Source organism: Aplysia californica, unplaced genomic scaffold (assembly GCF_000002075.1).
Source record: "Aplysia californica isolate F4 #8 unplaced genomic scaffold, AplCal3.0 scaffold00450, whole genome shotgun sequence".
NCBI classification, from domain to species: domain Eukaryota; kingdom Metazoa; phylum Mollusca; class Gastropoda; order Aplysiida; family Aplysiidae; genus Aplysia; species Aplysia californica.
The window spans coordinates 293370-303859 of record NW_004797720.1 but is presented as its reverse complement, the minus strand read 5'-3'; the positions used below and the strand labels follow the sequence as shown (position 1 = coordinate 303859).

Below are 10490 nucleotides of genomic sequence, written 5' to 3'. Positions count from 1 at the left end.
TGGGAGAACTTTCTGGTAGATGATTTTTGGTTTGTTAGAATGAAGAAAATCAATGAAGGCAAGTGTTTGTGAACTTTTAAGGATTAAAAATTCGACTTAATTTGGGTAAAAAGCAAAATTTTCCTTCTTGAAAGCATTCAGCAACATGGACATGATGAGCTAATTTTTGTTTTAGGATGTAGACTGACCTTTAGTCACAACATATATGGATGTATCTCACCGTCCTGGGAAAATGTAGGAGAAATTTTAAGAGTAGAAGACTGGGGCCACACCCCACATATCAAGAAAGATGTGCGATCTGCCTTATAATTATAAGTATAAGCAGAAAGCTTACTAATAATAATAATATATATATATAATATTTATATGGCGCATTTCCCAAAAAGTAGCTCAATACGTTCCCTCAATTTGAACCCCTCTATTATTTCCTTTGAGTTTTTTTGACAGACCAATGGACGACGGTCTTGGACTATTTTAACTGGACACAATTGGTTGGTCTTTAAGAAGTTGCCTAGTTTTGCGTTTCACTCTAATTTCAGTTGAAACTTAATATTTGTCCATTGAGTAGGTTTATTTTCTTAGCATTGATGTGACATCATCCTGTGGTTGAATTTTATCTGTTCAAAGTTTGGTTGAAATTGGTCCAAAGATGACCGAGCCATTGCCCTCCAAATGAGTCCTTTTTTTTTATAACGACACCCGAAACTTTTTGCTGGCCTGTGTGACTTTGGAAAACGTATTTTGTGATTGAAATTGAAAGAAACTGTCATTTTCATTTATAGTTTTATGAGACTGGATTTTTTCCTGTGCATTAGTAAAAGCAAAGATCAGAACAACTCTGTTGGTGGGTTCCTTGTATTATAATATATTGCATGCACATTTAGTGTTGCTAACAGCTAATGATTCAGAATATGATGAGTGTGGCAAGCAATCTGCGGGAGTCTGTGTGGTAACTTTTTACACCAGAGACAAAGTTCTAGTTTTTCCTCTGTCTCACATTCCTTTCAGGAATCAGGAAAAGAAAGAAAATTGTAAGCCTTGACCATAGCATTCAACTGCTTTTTGGTGAAGTTGAAAGGTGCAACTTTGACAAAGCTTTGGGAGTATGTAAAAATTAGAAATTCTCCAAATTTGGCCTTCTGTGGATCGCTTGTGACAGCAATGATAGGCCTCTTCAGATGGTTGCGACCGACTCAACATTCCTCCTGTCAACTCTTCTGTATTATGAACACTCTGAATGTATGAAAAGTATTGAGGATGCAGAGATATGTTGACTGTAGGTAGTTTTAAAAATCTGCTGAGACTTAATTTTCCCCAGCTGTGTCCAAATGTTTTGTTGAAATTTGCTTTTAAAGCTTAGGATTTTCCATTTTGAATGAGAAATGGGTGGATTTCTCTGATGAACAAACTGTTTTGAGGGAAAGAAGCTTGCCTTGAGTGTCATTACTCTCTTTGGCCAGTGGAAGCTGAATACGCCATTTTTGTCCTGTAAAAATATAAAGTTAGCTGAGGCTACTTGGAGGCATTTGTTTTGTCATGCTTTATTGGTGCTATTTGTTGTAGTGTTAAAGCTTGCGTCATGTGTTCACCTTTCTCGAAATGTCGTGTGCATTGTTTCTGTCTTGTATTTTCATCCTGTGAGGTGCCCTTTACAAGTTAGAGTAGGGATCTTCAAACTTGGGCCTTGGTGCCACTTCTTGTCTGCCACAAGATTTTGTCTACTCCGTTGCGACCTGATGTTCTTGCATTTATGAATATTATTATCACCCTTGTTGAATCAATTTGTATTCTGTGCATGTCGCTTGTCAAAGAAAGCATGGCATTGCTGTCTTGTAAATGTCATTTGTTCTCTGCCATACTGTGGCCATCACAGAAAGATCCTGATTGATATATTATTTTATTAAAATCTTGATTATTCTTTTTTAAAACAGGTTTACTTCTGCACACAAAAATGTAGAAAGTATTTTAGTTTAAGTTGAGGTTTTACGGCGCTCGCAACTGCATAATGTCATATGAGCACCATTAGAAAGTATGAAGTGTGCAATATGGCGGATGTACTGAAAAATGGAGGACCCCTGGTTTAGAACATGTAGTTTTGTGTGTATGTGATGTGAGCTGTCAGGATTAGTTTGTGGACACAACACCTTGCTCTTTTTTTTTCTGCCCGACTTCTTCCTTCTCTTTGTCCCTTGGTTCGCTTCACAAAAGCATTTACTTTGCTTTCCCTGTCCAGTGGGCTGTTAGAGGGCACCCTAGTAGGTCCCACTAGTTTTCTTTCTGTCATTTCTGTCTCCCTGTCTTGCCTTTTCCCCAGCCAGCACTAAATGACTGTTATTGTGTCCATGTGCTTCTCTTCACTCATATTCAAACTTTCCCGGTAGGCCTACAGAAGTGATTCGAACATGTTCTCCTCTCACTTTGTACTGACAATATTATATACCAGACGCAGGTGAAGTTACTGCCCCACAGTCACTTACTCACTTACTCTCGTCTGTGCTTTCTTTTCTTTCTATTGTCTTCTTCTCCCCTCCCCTCCAACCACAGCTGTAAATGGCCATGATTTTGTTGATGTGCCTCTCTTCATGACAAACAACTTTGCCTTTTGCCTGTGACATAGCTTGCACAATAGCTCCCTGGGGGGATACCCAAGCTGATTGTTTTACTGCTGTGAAATAGCCTTCTCTGCCTCACTTCTGACGCTTGATAGAAAGAAGGGGGGGGGGGGGGGGACAATTTGCCTCTCTTTCTTGTTTGATCTTTGAGACGAAAAAAGTTCTCATCTGATTGTCTTTTTTTTTTCAATTTCATCCTTTCACCATCTGTGTAGTTTCCTTGTCTAGTTTGCTGTATTTGCCAAATGTTGCTGATTCTTCCTTTAGCTCTGTTTATTATTTCTATCTTTCTTCTTGGAAAAAGTTGTCTTTCCACATCATGGCAGTCTCCATGTGCTTGTCTTTGGCATACGATAGATGGATAATGTTGTTTTATTAAATTCATTTTTAAATGTGCATCTCTCTTTTTTTCTTTTAAGTTTCATTTTTTATTATCTTTTATCTGGGTGACACTTGAAATATCCTTGTGAAATATTTTGTAAGTGCTGACTGTTGCTCTCTGCCAGGTACATCAGTGTTGAAATGAGTGTACCCTGAGATCAGGTACATCAGTGTTGAAATGAGTGTACCCTGAGATCAGGTACATCAGTGTTGAAATGAGTGTACCCTGAGATCAGATAAATATGAGCCATTTTTGTGCAGCCTTGGAGGAAGTAGAGCAATTAAAGGAACAAAAACTGAAGAGGAAAAGTGTGCCGCAGTGTGCACCTGTGAGACCTTATAGTATAGTGAGTGAGGTGAAACTGAAACCTGCGGGACTACCACATTTTCTTCGGTTTATCTGGGTGTTTTGGTTTAAAGTTAAAGAGGTAGCTCGAAAAGAAGGAAAAAGTCTGGCATTTTCTTTTCTTTTGGTTTGGCGTTGTTCTCGGATTCACCGTGTTTGGTTTAACTGATTAAGTGGCTCCCCTGTCCCCTGTATTTCGGGCTGTCAGTTTTTGACAGGGTCGACCAGGGTGAATTTACTTCTTTTTTTAAATATATAATGTCATTTGGTTATGACCTTTGCACTTGTTTCTTTCTGTGCAGATAATAATTCAGCAAGATGATTATTTACAAGTTACAGTTTATAAATCTCTTTATTTAGTAATAATTATGTATCATTGGCAATGCTGTCACTTCATAAAACTTTGTGCAGTACACACATTTGTATGTTCATGATGTATGTCGGATTATTATTAATTTTTTGTTTGTTTTGCATTTGCAGTATTAGTATGTCTTGTTATTTCCTCTATGTGCTGGTGATTTGTCTTATGAGCGTTGCTTTGAACAGAACTAGCTGGGTACATGTACCCTGTGCAATGAATAGACTCAAGAGAATCCATCGTCAAGTCACTGTGGGATCAGTGCGCTCTGCTTGTGAACGGAAGTCTCTCTCGTTTACAATGGCGTCTTAGTACTCTTAGTTAGAAGAAGAACTTTCCTAAGATTAGACGCATGTACATGTTATATATATACATGTGTATGTATATATATATATATATATATATATATATATATATATATATATATATATATATATATATAAAGTTCCTTTGCCGGGCATTCAAGCAGTCTGCTCTCTGCATCCACAGGACAGTTGCTCCATGACCTGACAGAAATAGGTGGTTCATGGGTGCTCTGGTGTGGTCTGCTCCTTTCTTTTCCTCTCCACAGGACAGTTGCTCCATGACCTGACCTGAAAGAAATCGGTGGTTCATGGGTGCTCTGGTGTGGTCTGCTCCTTTCTTTTCCTACCAACTGTCTGTTCTTCTTATATCTTCTCGTTCTTTTTTTTTTTTTCTTTTTTTTGGTATATTATTCTCAAATAACACCTTTAATCTTCCACATTTCTATGGCCTTATTACATTGGATTTGTCGTAAAACTTTTTCCAAAAACAAAACTAAACCGGGTCGATTTAGGAATCTTTGGATGCTCAAGTCTATCTATACTATAACTTGGCATGCACCATTGAGTCTTGAATCACATTCTGATAATGTTTATTAATTTGTACAACATTGTGTGCTATATCAAATGGTTGTTATAATATTTGGATAAACTGAAACTAATAACAAGATGGCGTGTTTTGTCATGTCATGTAAGTTTGTAAGCCTTCTGGTGGGAGAAATAGAATACAAATACAAGACTGCTGCGCGCCAGCAACACGCCTTTTGTTTGAATCGCTGCAGTTTTCCAGATAAAGAGGCTTTTTGGCAGTGTAACCATTTAGAAATAGCGTTCTTCCGAAATTTGAATTCTAATTTATTCAAAAACTAGTCACAGTTTCACTTTGATTTTTTTCACCAAAGTAGGTTAATTGATCAGGCTTTTGGTATATATATATATATAGCAAAGAAAAAGATTTGGTGCCAAAAATGTAAAAAGGCGTTTTGTCAGCTTACAGCTGTTTGAAATTAATTGAAGATATAAAAAGTTGGTATATATTTTGTATCCACACACAACTGCTTAGGCCTAGTTCATGTTGTAGTTGTTTTGTTGTTGGTTTTTTTTTGTTTTTGTTTTTTCAATCCAGGAATGTGAATCCTCTGGGTGCAGAGAGCTGACTGTATATAATTGATAATGATATATATATATATATATATAATAAATTCTTTTGATGTACATCATGTAGTTGTGCATTGTCAAGTATTGCCACTGGGGGGGGGGGGGGGGGGTCTGAGCTGAATTCACTTTGTTGACGTTCCTCTCCAATGTTTGCCTGGTATGCATGGTTCTGATTTCCTTCTTACATATTTCATTAACAGCATGTACCAATGTACCAGCACTGCGGAGGTCGTTGTGTGTGAACAAACCAAATGTGTGACAGCGTGGTAGAATCAGGCTCTCGTCAAAATAATCAAAGTGAAGAAACTTGCATTTTTCCACAGGTTTGTGAATTTTTATCAAATTTTTGTTTTTTGGCTCAACACCTTTCATGCCCATCGTTTCTGTGTGGATTTTTCTGAAAAATGTTGATTAAAGGCACAAAAAATGTAAATTTTCAGTTACCACGGACTCTTAATAAGCTAAGGAAATAACTAATCTTTGGCGGCCATTTTCTCACTAATTTTACCTCTGAAAACAGGTGACCCCCACCTCCTTCTTTCGCAAATATCTTGACTTGTACTCAAGACAAATGCCTAAATGGATATTTTTATTCATCCAAGTAAAGACAAGTGAACAAGCTTTAAGATGATACAAATAACTCTACATGCCCAAAAATTGACGAGAGCCTGATTCCACCACGCTGCCTCACAAATATAGATTCTATTGATGTTATGGTAGAGGAAGTACAGAGAAGTTCGTTTATACCGAAATCTGCGGGACCGTCGTTTATACCGAAATCTCCGGGACCGAGGAATGTTCAATTTTCTGGTTTTACTGACATATTTTCTGCCGTTGCACCGTCATTTTCTAACATGATAGAACATCTGTGGTGGCGCGCGCGGCTTTGTGTGTGTCTGTATCTGCGCTTTGGTGTAGATCTGTGTTTGCGTGTGCATACATATATCTCTATGTGAGAGGGACTCATGTGGCATGTCCTCCTACTCAGACTAACAGTGCTGTGTTTGCGCGTACATCTCTCTATGTGAGAGGGACTCATGTGGCATGCCCTACTCAGACTACCTAACAGTGCTGTGTTTGCGCGTACATCTCTCTATGTGAGAGGGACTCATGTGGCATGCCCTACTCAGACTACCTAACAGTGCTGTGTTTCTGGTGGGCAAAGGGAACGACATAGGTGCTGGTCCACTCGAAGGTCTACCGCTAGCGCGGTACATGTACTGCCAATAATGATACAGTCTACATGTACTGCCAATAATGATACAGTCTACATGTACTGCCAATAATGATACAGTCTACATGTACTGCCAATAATGATACAGTCTAATGTACTGCCAATAATGATACAGTCTACATGTACTGCCAATAATGATACAGTCTACATGTACTGCCAATAATGATACAGTCTAATGTACTGCCAATAATGATACAGTCTACATGTACTGCCAATAATGATACAGTCTAATGTACTGCCAATAATGATACAGTCTAATGTACTGCCAATAATGATACAGTCTAATGTACTGCCAATAATGATACAGTCTACATGTACTGCCAATAATGATACAGTCTACATGTACTGCCAATAATGATACAGTCTAATGTACTGCCAATAATGATACAGTCTACATGTACTGCCAATAACGATACAGTCTACATGTACTGCCAATAACGATACAGTCTTTCAGGCCTGACCGACCATGGTCTACCTGACTGTCAACTACATCACACTATAATATGTACGAGGATAATGCGTTCTTCTAGTCTACCGTAAAGTCAATGAAGGGTAATTGTAAAAACCTGATACAGTTACTGTCTACTGTCTTCCCCGCTCCGTGATGCACTGTTCCCCAGAAATCAGTCTTTTGAATACTAAATATATATATATATATAATACAGCCAATAGCAGCCTCAGTGGAAAGTGTTTAATATATTGTGGGTTGTAGTGGACGAGTGTACCGTCAAGTGGGACAGTTCTCAGTGAACCGTCAAGTGGGACAGTTCTCAGTGTACCGTCAAGTGGGACAGTTCTCAGTGTACCGTCAAGTGGGACAACTCTCAGCTGACAGACCCGGTGATGGGTCGTCAAGTAGAACAAAAACACCGCGATAGACCATCGAGAGGACAGGCATTCATCAATGAATGTAGGGTCCATGAATCTATCTCATGAAGTGTGCCGTGGTGGGAGACAGGGCGTGTGAAAGCCGGAAAGTGGTGAAAGTGGGTCTCCAGTCTCCGTCCATAGCCCCGCGACACCGACATCAATTCAAAGATTCCAGTACCGGTATACAGTATACTAAATACTATTACACTTTCTCTTTCTTTAGGCACATCGGTTGAACCGAGATAGCTCCCGTCGGCTCTCACGTTAATACTTTGTGATTTTTTTTTAATTGGGATTTTTTAAGAATCCACTCCATTTTAAGTTTGCAACCACGCTGATAAATCATATATTCTACTAATTATAGCACAGGTTTTCAAATGTATGTTATAAGATATGGAGTGGTTTGAAGAGCTATGGACGGCTATTGCTGCTGTGCAAGTAGGTAGGGATAGGTAGGGTTTATTGGCTTGACTTTACCTTTGGCAAAGGATGAGTTGTTCGACTGGGGAGTCAGTTGTTGAGAGGATGAGTTGTTCGACTGGGGAGTCAGTTGTTGAGTGGATGAGTTGTTCGACTGGGGAGTCAGCTGTTGAGAGGATGAGTTGTTGGACTGGGAAGTCAGCTGTTGAATGGATGAGTTGTTCGACTGGGGAGTCAGTTGTTGAGTGGATGAGTTGTTCGACTGGGAAGTCAGCTGTTGAGAGGATGAGTTGTTCGACTGGGGAGTCAGTTGTTGAGAGGATGAGTTGTTCGACTGGGGAGTCAGTTGTTGAGAGGACGCTGTCTTTTTCACACATTTGTTTGTTTTGTTTTTGCTTTTCAGCGTCTTTCACATACGGTAGACAGTGAGTAGCTGTAAAAGTAATAGATGTTTGTTTGTTTGTACGTTTGAGTAAGGAGAAGTGCATCGACTCAATGGCCCTTTTTAGTGCTGGGAAAGAGTAAGGCAGACAGACAAAAACAACAAAGGGAAAGTAAATTAAAGTAGGACCTACCCAGTGACGCCCTCCAACCACCCACAGTAATAGATCTCTCTGTGAGCATGACCGTCCTTGCTGGCTGTGAGAGTGGCTCGTACTGTGAGTCAGTCCATGAAACATGTACTGTGAGTCAGTCCATGATGTACTGTGAGTCAGTCCATGAAACATGTACTGTGAGTCAGTCCATGATGTACTGTGAGTCAGTCCATGATGTACTGTGAGTCAGTCCATGAAACATGTACTGTGAGTCAGTCCATGATGTACTGTGAGTCAGTCCATGAAACATGTACTGTGAGTCAGTCCATGATGTACTGTGAGTCAGTCCATGAAACATGTACTGTGAGTCAGTCTATGATGTACTGTAAGTCAGTCCATGAAACATGTACTGTGAGTCAGTCCGTGAGTCCATGTACTGTGAGCGCTCGTTATGGTGACGTATCTGGGAACTCATCATGGCCAGAGCAGTGAATTTGAATTTGAATTGACTGACACTGACACTCTTCCCCCCCCACACACACACACTGGACGCAGAGATCAATCTACTATAGAGCTTAGGCTAAGGGGTGATGCCCTACGTGGAATTGATTTTGAATTGAATTTCGATTAATTAAACAAGTGGATAAGAGATAAGGCCTGCTACTACTAGTTACTAGGGTAGTGATTATCGAGCAGCAGCTGCCGGGGTGGCTGCTTTAGACTAGAGCGGGTTTGTTTGCTGAAGTAATATAGGATGTTGCTGTGATTTGAGCTAGTGATTGAGTATTACCCCCCCCCCCCGTCCAGCCTTCGCCACACGAAGCTATGATGGTTTGTACGCCTTTGACACGAAGCATGTATTACATTGAGTATTTCTTTGGTGTTGGCAAAGTACAGTGTATTACAAAGTGTTTATGTCCCGACATTTAAAAGAAACAAAGTAAATAATGAGCAAGCAGTTTGTAATGTACTTAACAGCAAGTGTATAAAAACTGATGATGTCGAATAAATGATAAAATCTCCAATACTTATTCAGTCAGTCTGCGTTGTTATATTACAGTGTTGTCTTTTATATATATTTTAAAAACAATTTTTTTTTGGGGGGTGAGTTGTTGATTTTGGTTTTGATATTTCATTCATTATTATGAAATAAAACAAATCAATAGACGGTAATTCTGTCCGATGGCGTAGCCGAAGGGAAAGAGATCATGTTTAAGTCTGTAAAAGTTCTCTCTATACTATACCGGTATGCTGCTTATTTCTCTGTTGCCAAAAACACGGATATTGCAACACGCTATACATTCTTCCTCTGAGCGTCTATGCCACACGAATTTATAACATCCCTGTGGTGATGAGTGCTGACATGTGGCGTTACACCAAGGATCGTATATATACGTTGTAGTAGAGACTATTTGGTTACACAGGCGTAGATTTGAGGTAAAATGGTGAAATTGTGTACGTTTAACGCCCTTATCAACACCGTTTGCTTTTTAAGAGGCGGGACCTCCGAGTTTAACGTCCGTCTCGGTCTCTGAAAGGACCGAGCCAAGTGGGAAATTCGTGAAAAGTGCCTTTCCCAAGGACACAACGTCAGACCGAACTGAGGCTCGAACACCCGAACCCATAATCTCACGATTACGAAGATTAGAGATGTTGTTACAAGAGAGTAACAAACATGTGGGTGGTTGACGGGTGCTCTGGTGTTGTTTTCTTCTTCTTTCCTATCAAACGTCTATCGTCTTTATCTCCTCTTTTTCTTTTTTGTGTTTGTTACTCTCTTGTAACACCTCTAATCTTCGGCACTTATATGACCTTATTGTGTTGCAAGTGCTCTAAAACTCTTACTAAAACTAAAACTAAAGAGATAAGGATGACAATGGGTTGTTTTTTTTTAGGAAAGAAAAAGCAAACCTCACCAGAGCAGCCACCAACCACCCACTGGCGCGAGTTCAATTCTTACGTGGGAAGGTTTCTTATATCATAGAGCACCTCCACTTTTCTGGTCGGGTACTGTTCCCATGGAGTATGGAAGGTCTCCTATTACAAATAATTTATACATTTTCTACTCCTGTGTAACTAAATAATGTCGATGGGAGCATCAAACGTTCTCTATTACTATCACATGTTCTACTCCTGCAAAACTAAATAGTGTCGACAGGGGCGGCGAAAAACAAAGTCTTCTTCTATTCATCATCATCCAGTGCCAGATCTGCGACAGACATCGGCGATCATGATTTTCCATTTATTCCTTTGCTCGGATGCTCTCAGAAAAG

At 39.6% G+C, this 10490-nt stretch overlaps 1 long non-coding RNA gene across 1 annotated transcript; it reads left to right on the top strand.

The window, feature by feature from the left end:
- The first annotated feature begins 1951 nt into the window (after positions 1–1951).
- LOC118478266 lies at positions 1952–3754 on the top strand. Its single transcript, XR_004858923.1, has 2 exons — positions 1952–3118; positions 3156–3754. It is a non-coding gene; the product is annotated as an uncharacterized LOC118478266 (long non-coding RNA).
- The last annotated feature ends 6736 nt before the right edge of the window (positions 3755–10490 follow it).